Source organism: Netta rufina (genome assembly GCF_964035555.1).
Source record: "Netta rufina genome assembly, chromosome: 24".
Taxonomy (NCBI): domain Eukaryota; kingdom Metazoa; phylum Chordata; class Aves; order Anseriformes; family Anatidae; genus Netta; species Netta rufina.
Genome location: NC_140148.1, coordinates 8,000,435 through 8,013,180, shown reverse-complemented (window position 1 = coordinate 8,013,180; position 12,746 = coordinate 8,000,435).

The following is a 12,746-nucleotide window of genomic DNA, read 5'->3' as shown; positions in this document are numbered from 1 at the left end:
CCATGGTAACCATGGGGTAGGGTTCCCATGGCAACCACGGGCTTTGGTTGCTATGGTAACCATGGCGTTCTGTTGCCATGGTAACCATGGGTTTGTGTTGCCATGGTAACCATGGTGTTGTGTTGCCATGGTAACTATGGGGTTGGGTTGCAATGGTTATCAGGCGGTTCTTTTGGAATGGCAACCATGGGGTAGTGTTGCCATGGTAACCATGCAGTTTTGTTGCCATGGTAACCATGGGGTAGTGTTGCCATGGTAACCATGGGGTTGTGTTGCCATGGTAACCATGGGGTTGGGTTGCCATGGCAACCATGGGTTTGTGTTGCCATGGTAACCATGGCGTTTAGTTGCCATGGCAACTATGGGGTTCGGTTGCCATGGTAACCATGGGGTAGTGTTGCCATGGCAACCATGGGGTTGTGTTGCCATGGTAACGATGGGGTTGGGTTGCCATGGCAACCACGGGGTTGTGTTGGCATGGGAACCATGGGGTTGTGTTGCCATGGTAACTATGGTGTTGGGTTGCTATGGAAACTATGGGGTTTAGTTGCCATGGCAACCATGGGGTTGAGATGCCGTGGTAACCATGCAGTTGGGTTGCCGTGGTAACCATGCGGTTGTGTTGTTGTGGTAACCATGCCGTTGTGTTGCCATGGTAACCATGGGTTTGGGTTGCCATGGCAACCACGGGGTTTGGTTGCTATGGTAACCATGGCGTTCTGTTGCCATGGTAACCATGGGGTTGTGTTGCCATGGAAACGATGGGGTTGGGTTGCCATGGTAACCATGGCGTTTAGTTGCCATGGTAACGATGGGGTTGGGAGCCATTGCAACCACGGGGTTGTGTTGCCATGGGAACCATGGGGTTATTTTGCCATGGTAAATCTGGGGTTATGTTGCTATGGAAACTATGGGGTTTAGTTGCCATGGCAACCATGGGGTTGAGATGCCGTGGTAACCATGCAGTTGGGTTGCCGTGGTAACCATGCGGTTGTGTTGTGGTGGTAACCATGCGGTTGTGTTTCCATGGTAACCATGGGGTTGGTTTGCCATGGCAACCACGGGGTTTGGTTGCTATGGTAACCATGGGGTTCTGTTGCCATGGTAACCATGGGGTTGGTTTTCCATGCCAACCATGGGGTTGTGTTTCCATGGTAACCATGGCGTTTAGTTGCCATGGCAACCATGGGGTTGCGTTTCCATGGTAACCATGCGGTAGTGTTGCCATGGCAACCATGGGGTTATGTTGCCATGGTAATTATGGGGTTGGGTTGCAATGGTTATCAGGCGGTTCTTTTGGAATGGCAACCATGGGGTAGTGTTGCCATGGCAACCACGGGGTTGTGTTGCCATGGGAGCCATGGGGTTGTGTTGCCATGGTAACCATGGCGTTTAGTTGCCATGGCAACTATGGGATACTGTTGCAATGGTAACCATGGGGTAGTTTTGCCATGGCAAACATGGGGTTCTGTTGCCATGGTAACGATGGGGTTGGGTTGCCATGGTAACCACGGGGTTGTGTTGCCATGGTACCATGGCGTTTAGTTGCCATGGCAACTGTGGGGTTGTGTTGCCATGGTAACCATGGGGTAGTGTTGCCATGGCAACCATGGGTTGTGTTCCCATGGTAACTATGGGGTTGGGTTACAATGGTTATGAGGCGGTCCTTTTGGAATTGCAATCATGGGGTAGTGTTGCCATGGAAACGATGGGGTTGGGTTGCCATGGCAACCACGGGGTTGTGTTGCCATGAGAACCATGGGATTGTGTTGCCATGGTAACCATGGCGTTTAGTTGCCATGGTAACGATGGGGTTGGGAGCCATTGCAACCACGGGGTTGTGTTGCCATGGGAACCATGGGGTTATTTTGCCATGGTAACTGTGGGGTTGGGTTGCTATGGAAACTATGGGGTTTAGTTGCCATGGCAACCATGGGGTTGAGATGCCGTGGTAACCATGCAGTTGGGTTGCCGTGGTAACCATGCGGTTCTGTTGTTGTGGTAACCATGCGGTAGTGTTTCCATGGTAACCATGGGGTTGGGTTGCCATGGCAACCACGGGGTTTGGTTGCCATGGTAACCATGGGATTGGGTTTCCATGGCAACCATGGGGTTGCGTTTCCATGGTAACCATGCGGTAGTGTTGCCATGGCAACCATGGGGTTGTGTTGCCATGGTAACTATGGGGTTGGGTTGCAATGGTTATCAGGCGGTTGTTTTGGAATGGCAATCATGGGGTAGTGTTGCCATGGTAACAATGCGGTTGTGTTGCCATGGTAACCATGGGGTTAGGTTGCCATGGCAACCACGGGGTTCTGTTGCCATGGTAACCATGGGGTTGGGTTGCCATGGTAACCATGGGGTTCTGTTGCCATGGTAACCATGGGGTAGTGTTGCCATGGCAACCATGGGGTTGTGTTGCCATGGTAACCATGCGGTTGTGTTGCCATGGTAACCATGGGGTAGCGTTGCCATAGTAACCATGCGGTTGTGTTGCTATGGTAACCATGGGGTTGGGTTGCCATGGCAACCATGGGGTAGTGTTGCCATGGTTACCATGGCGTTTAGTTGCCATGGCAACTATGGGGTTCTGTTGCCATGGTAACCATGGGGTAGTGTTGCCATGGCAACCATGGGGTTCTGTTCCCATGGTAACGATGGGGTTGGGTTGCTATGGCAACTATGGGGTTCAGTTGCCATGGCAACCATGGGGTTGAGATGCCGTGGTAACCATGCAGTTGGGTTGCCGTGGTAACCATGCGGTTATGTTGTTGTGGTAACCATGCGGTTTTATTGCCATGGTAACGATGGGGTTGGGTTACCATGGCATCCACGGGGTTGTGTTGCCATGGTAACCATGGCGTTTAGTTGCCATGGCAACTATTGGGTTCTGTTTCCATGGCAACCATGGGGTAGTGTTGCCATGGCAACCATGGGGTTGTGTTGCCATGGTAACTATGGGGTTGGGTTGCAATGGTTATCAGGCGGTTCTTTTGGAATGGCAAGCATGGGGTAATGTTTCCATGGTAACCATGTGGTTGTGTTGCCATGGTAACCATGGGGTTTGGTTGCCATGGCAACTATGGGGTTCTGTTGTCATGGTAACCATGGGGTACTGTTGCCATGGCAACCATGGGGTTGTGTTCCCATGGTAACTATGGGGTTGGGTTGCTATGGCAACTATGGGGTTCAGTTGCCATGGCAACCATGGGGTTGAGATGCCATGGTAACCATGCGGTTGTGTTGTTGTGGTAACCATGCGGTTTTGTTGCCATGGTAACCATGGGGTTGGGTTGCCATGGTAACCACGGGGTTTGGTTGCTATGGTAACCATGGGATTCTCTTGCCATGGAAACCATGGGTTTGGGTTGCCATGGCAACCATGGGGTTGTGTTGCCATGGTAACCATGGCGTTTAGTTGCCATGGCAACTATGGGGTTCTGTGTCCATGGTAACCAAGGGGTAGTGTTGCCATGGAAGCCATGGGGTTGTGTTGCCATGGTAACAAGGGGTTGGGTTGCAATGGTTATCAGGCGGTTATTTTGGAATGGCAACCATGGGGTAGTGTTGCCATGGTAACCATGCAGTTGTGTTGCCGTGGTAACCATGGGGTAGTGTTGCCATGGTAACCATGCCGTTGTGTTGCCATGGTAACTATGGGTTTGGGTTGCAATGGTTATCAGGCGGTTCTTTTGGAATGGCAATCATGGGGTAGTGTTGCCATGGTAACCATGCGGTTGTGTTGCCATGGTAACCATGGGGTAGCGTTGCCATGGCAACCACGGGTTTTGGTTGCTATGGTAACCATGGCGTTCTGTTGCCATGGTAACCATGGGTTTGGGTTGCCATGGTAACCATGGGGTAGTGTTGCCATGGCAACTATGGGGTTCTGTTGCCATGGCAACCATGGGGTTGTGTTGCCATGGTTACCATGGGGTTGGGTTGCAATGGTTATCAGGCGGTTCTTTTGGAATGGCAACCATGGGGTAGTGTTGCCATGGTAACCATGCAGTTGTGTTGCCATGGTAACCTTGGGGTTGTGTTGCCATGGTAACGATGGGGTTGGGTTGCCATGGCAACCATGGGTTTGTGTTGCCATGGTAACCATGGCGTTTAGTTGCCATGGCAACTATGGGGTTCTGTTGCCATGGTAACCATGGGGTAGTGTTGCCATGGAAACCATGGGGTTGTGTTGCCATGGTAACGATGGGGTTGGGAGCCATTGCAACCACGGGGTTGTGTTGCCATGGGAACCATGGGGTTATTTTGCCATGGTAACTGTGGGGTTGTGTTGCTATGGAAACTATGGGGTTTAGTTGCCATGGTAACCATGGGGTTGAGATGCCGTGGTAACCATGCAGTTGGGTTGCCGTGGTAACCATGCGGTTGTGTTGTTGTGGTAACCATGCGGTTGTGTTTCCATGGTAACCATGGGGTTGGGTTGCCATGGCAACCACGGGGTTTGGTTGCTATGGTAACCATGGGGTTCTGTTGCCATGGTAACCATGGGGTTGGGTTTCCATGCCAACCATGGGGTTGTGTTGCCATGGTAACCATGGCGTTTAGTTGCCATGGCAACCATGGGGAAGCGTTTCCATGGTAACCATGCGGTAGTGTTGCCATGGCAACCATGGGGTTATGTTGCCATGGTAATTATGGGGTTGGGTTGCAATGGTTATCAGGCGGTTCTTTTGGAATGGCAACCATGGGGTAGTGTTGCCATGGTAACCATGCGGTTGTGTTGCCATGGTAACCATGTGGTTTGGTTGCTATGGTTAGCATGAGGTTCTGTTGCCATCGTAACCATGGGGTTGGGTTGCCATGGCAACCATGGGGTTGTTTTGCCATGGTAACCATGGCGTTTAGTTGCCATGGAAACTATGGGGTTCTGTTGCCATGGTAACCATGGGGTAGTGTTGGCATGGTAACCATGGGGTTGGGTTGCCATGGCAACCATGGGGTTGCGTTTCCATGGTAACCATGCTGTAGTGCTGCCATGGCAACCACGGGGTTGTGTTGCCATGGTAAATATGGGGTTGTGTTGCAATGGTTATCTGGCGGTTCTTTTGGAATGGCAACCATGGGGTAGTGTTGCCATGGTAACCATGCGGTTGTGTTGCCATGGTAACAATGGGGTAGCGTTGCTATGGTTAGCATGGGGTTCTGTTGCCATCGTAAACATGGGGTTGGGTTGCCATGGCAACCATGGAGTTGTGTTGCCATGGTAACCATGGCGTTCAGTTGCCATGGCAACTATGGGGTTCTGTTGCCATGGTAACCATGGGGTAGTGTTGCCATGGCAACCATGGGGTTGTGTTGCCATGGTAACTATGGGGTTGGGTTGCAATGGTTATCAGGCGGTTCTTTGGGAATGGCAATCATGGGGTAGTGCTGCCATGGTAACCATGCGGATGTGTTGCCATGGTAACCATGGGGTTGTGTTGCCATGGCAACCACGGGGTTCTGTTGCCATGGTAACCATGGGGTTGGGTTGCCATGGTAACCATGGGGTTCTGTTGCCATGGTAACCATGGGGTAGTGTTGCCATGGCAACCATGGGGTTGTGTTGCCATGGTAACCATGGGGTTGGGTTGCAATGTTTATCAGGCGGTTCTTTTGGAATGGCAACCATGGGGTCGTTTTGCCATGGTAACCATGCGGTTGTGTTGCCATGGTAACCATGGGGTAGCGTTGCCATAGTAACCATGCGGTTGTGTTGCCATGGTAACCATGGGGTTGGGTTGCCATGGCAACCATGGGGTTGTGTTGCCATGGTTACCATGGCGTTTAGTTGCCATGGCAACTATGGGGTTCTGTTGCCATGGTAACCATGGGGTAGTGTTGCCATGGGAACCATGCGGTTGTGTTCCCATGGTAAATATGGGGTTGGGTTGCTATGGCAACTATGGGGTTCAGTTGCCATGGCAACCATGGGGTTGAGATGCCGTGGTAACCATGCAGTTGGGTTTCCGTGGTAACCATGCGGTTGTGCTGTTGTGGTAACCATGCGGTTTTATTGCCATGGTAACCATGGGGTTGGGTTGCCATGGCAACCACGGGGTTTGGTTGCTATGGTAACCATGGGATTCTCTTGCCATGGTAACCATGGGGTTGGGTTGCCATGGCAACCATGTGGTTGTGTTGCCATGGTAACCATGGCGTTTAGTTGCCATGGCAACTATGGGGTTCTGTTTCCATGGTAACCATGGGGTAGTGTTGCCATGGCAACCATGGGGTTGTGTTGCCATGGTAACTATGGGGTTGGGTTGCAATGGTTATCAGGCGGTTCTTTTGGAATGGCAACCATGGGGTAGTGTTGCCATGGTAACCATGCGGTTGTGTTGTCATGGTAACCATGGGGTTTGGTTGCCATGGAAACTATGGGGTTCTGTTGCCATGGTAACCATGGGGTAGTGTTGCCATGGCAACCATGGGGTTGTGTTGCCATGGTAACTATGGGGTTGGGTTGCTATGGCAACTATGGGGTTCAGTTGCCATGGCAACCATGGGGTTGAGATGCCATGGTAACCATGCGGTTGTGTTGTTGTGGTAACCATGCGGTTTTGTTGCCATGGTAACCATGGGGTTGGGTTGCCATGGTAACCACGGGGTTTGGTTGCTATGGTAACCATGGGATTCTCTTGCCATGGAAACCATGGGTTTGGGTTGCCATGCCAACCATGGGGTTGTGTTGCCATGGTAGCCATGGCGTTTAGTTGCCATGGCAACTATGGGGTTCTGTTGCCATGGTAACCATGGGGTAGTGTTGCCATGGCAACCATGGGGTTGTGTTGCCATGGTAACTATGGGGTTGGGTTGCAATGGTTATCAGGCGGTTGTTTTTGAATCGCAACAATGGGGTAATGTTGCCATGGTAACCATGCGGTTGTGTTCCCATGGAAACCATGGGGTTTGGTTGCCATGGCAACTATAGGGTTCTGTTGCCATGGTAACCATGGGGTAGTGTTGCCATGGCAACCATGGGGTTGTGTTGCCATGGTAACCATGGGGTTGGGTTGCAATGGTTATCAGGCGGTTATTTTGGAATAGCAACCATGGGGTAGTGTTGCCATGGTAACCATGCGGTTGTGTTGCCATGGTAACCATGGGGTAGTGTTGCCATGGCAACCACGGGGTTGTGTTGGCATGGGAACCATGGGGTTGTCTTGCCATGGTAACTATGGTGTTGGGTTGCTATGGAAACTATGGGGTTTAGTTGCCATGGCAACCGTGGGGTCGAGATGCCGTGGCAACCATGCAGTTGGGTTGCCGTGGTAACCATGCAGTTGTGTTGTTGTGGTAACCATGCCGTTGTGTTGCCATGGTAACCATGGGGTTGGGTTGCCATGGCAACCACGCGGTTTGGTTGCTATGGTAACCATGGCGTTCTGTTGCCATTGAAACCATGGGGTTGTTTGCCATGGTAACCATGGCGTTTTGTTGCCATGGCAACTATGGGGTTCTGTTGCCATGGTAACCATGGGGTAGTGTTGCCATGGCAACCATGGGGTTGTGTTGCCATGGTAACTATGGGGTTGGGTTGCAATGGTTATCAGGCGGTTCTTTTGGAATGGAAACCATGGGGTTGTGTTGCCATAGTAACCATGCGGTTGTGTTGCCATGGCAACCATGGGGTTGGGTTGCCATTGTAACCATGCGGTTGTGTTGCCATGGTAACCATGGGGTTGGGTTGCCATAGCAACCATGGGGTTGTGTTGCCATGGTAACCATGGCGTTTTAGTTGCCATGGCAACTATGGGGTTGTATTGCCGTGGTAACCGTGGGGTAGTGTTGCCATGGCAACCATTGGGTTGTGTTGCCATGGTAACGATGGGTTTGGGTTGCCATGGCAACCACGGGGTTGTGTTGCCATGAGAACCATGGGGTTGTGTTGCCATGGTAACCATGGCGTTTAGTTGCCATGGTAACGATGGGGTTGGGAGCCATTGCAACCACGGGGTTGTGTTGGCATGGGAACCATGGGGTTATTTTGCCATGGTAACTGTGGGGTTGGGTTGCTATGGAAACTATGGGGTTTAGTTGCCATGGCAACCATGGGGTTGAGATGCCGTGGTAACCATGCAGTTGGGTTGCCGTGGTAACCATGCGGTTGTGTTGTTGTGGTAACCATGCGGTTGTGTTTCCATGGTAACCATGGAATTGGGTTGCCATGGCAACCACGGGGTTTGGTTGCTATGGTAACCATGGTGTTCTGTTGCCATGGTAACCATGGGGTTGGGTTTCCATGGCAACCATGGGGTTGCGTTTCCATGGTAACCATGCGGTAGTGTTGCCATTGCAACCATGGGGTTGTGTTGCCATGGTAACTATGGGGTTGGGTTGCAGTGGTTATCAGGCGGTTCTTTTGGAATGGAAACCATGGGGTAGTGTTGCCATGGTAACCATGCGGTTGTGTTGCCATGGTAACCATGGGGTTTGGTTGCTATGGTTAGCATGGGGTTCTGTTGCCATCGTAACCATGGGGTTGGGTTGCCATGGCAACCATGGAGTTGTGTTGCCATGGTAACCATGGCGTTCAGTTGCCATGGCAACTATGGGGTTCTGTTGCCCTGGTAACCATGGGGTAGTGTTGCCATGGCAACCATGGGGTTGTGTTGCCATGGTAACTATGGGTTTGGGTTGCAATGGTTATCAGGCGGTTCTTTTGGAATGGCAATCATGGGGTAGTGTTGCCATGGTAACCATGCGGTTGTGTTGCCATGGTAACCATGGGGTTAGGTTGCCATGGCAACCACGGGGTTCTGTTGCCATGGTAACCATGGGGTTCTGTTGCCATGGTAACCATGGGGTTCTGTTGCCATGGTAACCATGGGTTAGTGTTGCCATGGCAACCATGGGGTTGTGTTGCCATGGTAACCATGGGGTTGGGTTGCAATGGTTATCAGGCGGTTCTTTTGGAATGGCAACCATGGGGTAGTGTTGCCATGGTAACCATGCGGTTGTGTTGCCATGGTAACCATGGGGTAGCGTTGCCATAGTAACCATGCGGTTGTGTTGCCATGGTAACCATGGGGTTGGGTTGCCATGGCAACCATGGGGTTGTGTTTCCATGGTTACCATGGCGTTTAGTTGCCATGGCAACTATGGGGTTCTGTTGCCATGGTAACCATGGGGTAGTGTTGCCATGGCAACCATGGGGTTGTGTTCCCATGGTAACTATGGGGTTGGGTTGCTATGGCAACTATGGGGTTCAGTTGCCGTGGCAACCATGGGGTTGAGATGCCGTGGTAACCATGCAGTTGGGTTGCCGTGGTAACCATGCGGTTGTGTTGTTGTGGTAACCATGCGGTTTTATTGCCATGGTAACGATGGGGTTGGGTTGCCATGGCAACCACGGGGTTTGGTTGCTATGGTAACCATGGGATTCTCTTGCCATGGTAACCATGGGTTTGGGTTTCCATGGCAACGATGGGGTTATGTTGCCATGGTAACCATGGGTTTGGGTTTCCATGGCAACGATGGGGTTGTGTTGCCATGGTAACCATGGCGTTTAATTGCCATGGCAACTATGGGGTTCTGTTGCCATGGTAACCATGTGGTAGTGTTGCCATGGCAACCATGGGGTTGTGTTGCCATGGTAACTATGGGGATGGGTTGCAATGGTTATCAGGCGGTTCTTTTGGAATGGCAACCATGGGGTAATGTTGCCATGGTAACCATGCGGTTGTGTTGCCATGGTAACCATGGGGTTTGGTTGCCATGGCAACTATGGGGTTCTGTTGGCATGGTAACCATGGGGTAGTGTTGCCATGGCAACCATGGGGTTGTGTTCCTATGGTAACTATGGGGTTGGGTTGCTATGGCAACTATGGGGTTCAGTTGCCATGGCAACCATGGGGTTGAGATGCCGTGGTAACCATGCAGTTGTGTTGTTGTGGTAACCATGCGGTTTTGTTGCTATGGTAACCATGGGGTTGGGTTGCCATGGTAACCACGGGGTTTGGTTGCTATGGTAACCATGGGATTCTCTTGCCATGGAAACCATGGGTTTGGGTTGCCATGGCAACCATGGGGTTGTGTTGCCATGGTAACCATGGCGTTTAGTTGCCATGGCAACTATGGGGTTCTGTTGCCATGGTAACCATGGGGTAGTGTTGCCATGGCAACCATGGGGTTGTGTTGCCATGGTAACTATGGGGTTGCGTTGCAATGGTTATCAGGCGGTACTTTTGGAATGGTTACCATGGGGTAATGTTGCCATAGTAACCATGCGGTTGTGTTCCCATGGTCACCATGGGGTTTGGTTGCCATGGCAACTATAGGGTTCTGTTGCCATGGTAACAATGGGGTAGTGTTGCCATGGCAACCATGGGGTTGTGTTGCCATGGGAACCATGGGGTTGGGATGCAATGGTTATCAGGCGGTTATTTTGGAATGGCAACCATGGGTTAGTGTTGCCATGGTAACCATGCAGTTGTGTTGCCATGGTAACCATGGGGTAGTGTTGCCATGGCAACCATGGGGTTGTGTTGCCATGGTCAGTATGGGGTTGGGTTGCAATGGTTATCAGGCGGTTCTTTTGGAATGGCAATCATGGGGTAGTGTTGCCATGGTAACCATGCGGTTGTGTTGCCATGGTAACCATGGGGTAGCGTTGCCATGGCAACCTCGGGTTTTGGTTGCTATGGTAACCATGGCGTTCTGTTGCCATGGTAACTATGGGTTTGGGTTGCCATGGTAACCATGGGGTAGTGTTGACATGGCAACTATGGGGTTCTGTTGCCATGGTAACCATGGGGTAGTGTTGCCATGGCAACCACGGGGTTGTGTTGCCATGGTAACCATGGGGTTGGGTTGCAATGGTTATCAGGCGGTTCTCTTGGAATGGCAACCATGGGGTAGTGTTGCCATGGTAATCATGCAGTTGTGTTGCCATGGTAACCATGCGGTAGTGTTGCCATGGTAACCATGGGGTTGTGTTGCCATGGTAACCATGGGTTTGGGTTGCCATGGCAACCATGGGTTTGTGTTGCCATGGTAACCATGGCGTTTAGTTGCCATGGCAACTATGGGGTTCTGTTGCCATGGTAACCATGGGGTAGTGTTGCCATGGCAACCATGGGGTTGTGTTGCCATGGTAACGATGGGGTTGGGTTGCCATTGCAACCACGGGGTTGTGTTGGCATGGGAACCATGGGGTTGTGTTGCCATGGCAACGATGGGGTTGAGATGCCGTGGTAACCATGCAGTTGGGTTGCCGTGGTAACCATGCAGTTGTGTTGTTTTGGTAACCATGCGGTTGTGTTGCCATGGTAACCATGGGGTTGGGTTGCCATTGCAACCACGGGGTTTGGTTGCTATGGTAACCATGATGTTCTGTTGCCATGGTAACCATGGCGTTTAGTTGCCATGGCAACTATGGGGTTCTGTTGCCATTGTAACAGTGGGCTAGTGTTGCCATGGCAACCATGGGGTAGTGTTGCCATGGTAACCAGGGGGTTGGGTTGCAATGGTTATCAGGCGGTTCTTTTGGAATGGCAACAATGGGGTAGTGTTGCCATGGAAACCATGCAGTTGTGTTTCCATGGTAACCATGGGGTAGTGTTGCCATGATAACCATGGGATAGTGTTGCCATGATAACCATCGTGTTGTGTTGCCATGGTAACGATGGGGTTGGGTTGCCAAGGCATCCACGGGGTTGTGTTGCCATGGGAACCATGGGGTTGTGTTGCCATGGTAACTATGGGGTTGGGTTGCTATGGAAACTATGGGGTTTAGTTGCCATGGCAACCATGGGGTCGAGATGCCGTGGTAACCATGCAGTTGGGTTGCCGTGATAACCATGAGGTTGTGTTGTTGTGGTAACCATGCCGTTGTGTTGCCATGGAAACCATGGGGTTGGGTTGCCATGGTAACCATGGCGTTTAGTTGCCATGGCAACTATGGGGTTCTGTTGCCATGGTAACCATGGGGTAGTGTTGCCATGGCAACCATGGGGTTGTGTTGCCATGGTAACCATGGGGTTGGGTTGCCATGGTAACCATGGGGTTGTGTTGCCATGGTAACCATGGGGTTGTGTTGCCATGGCAACCATGGGGTTGTGTTGCCATGGTAACCATGGGGTAGTATTGCCATGGCAACCATGGGGTTGTGTTGCCGTGGTAACCATGGGGTTGGGTTGCCATGGTAACCATGGGGTTGGGTTGCCATGCCAACCATGGGGTTGTGTTGCCATGGTAACCATGGGGTAGTATTGCCATGGCAACCATGCAGTTGTGTTGTTGTGGTAACCATGCAGTTGTGTTGCCATGGCAACCATGGGGTTGTGTTGCCATTGTAAGTATGGGGTTGTGTTGCAATGGTTATCAGGCGGTTCTTTTGGAATGGCAACCATGGGGTAGTGTTGCCATAGCAACCATGCGGTTTTGTTGCCATGGTAAACATGGGGTTTGGTTGCTATGGTAACCATGGTGTTCTGTTGCCATGGTAACCATGGCGTTTAGTTGCCATGGCAACTATGGGGTTCTGTTGCCATGGTAACCATGGGGTAGTGTTGCCATGACAACCATGGGGTTGTGTTGCCATGGTAACTATGGGGTTGGGTTGCAATGGTTATCAGGCGGTTCTTTTGGAATGGCAACCATGCGGTTGTGTTGCCATGGTAACCATGGGGTTTGGTTGCTATGGGTTAGCATGGGGTTCTGTTGCCATGGTAACCATGGGGTAGTGTTGCCATGGCAACCATGGGATAGTGTTGCCATGGTAACTATGGGGTTGGGTTGCA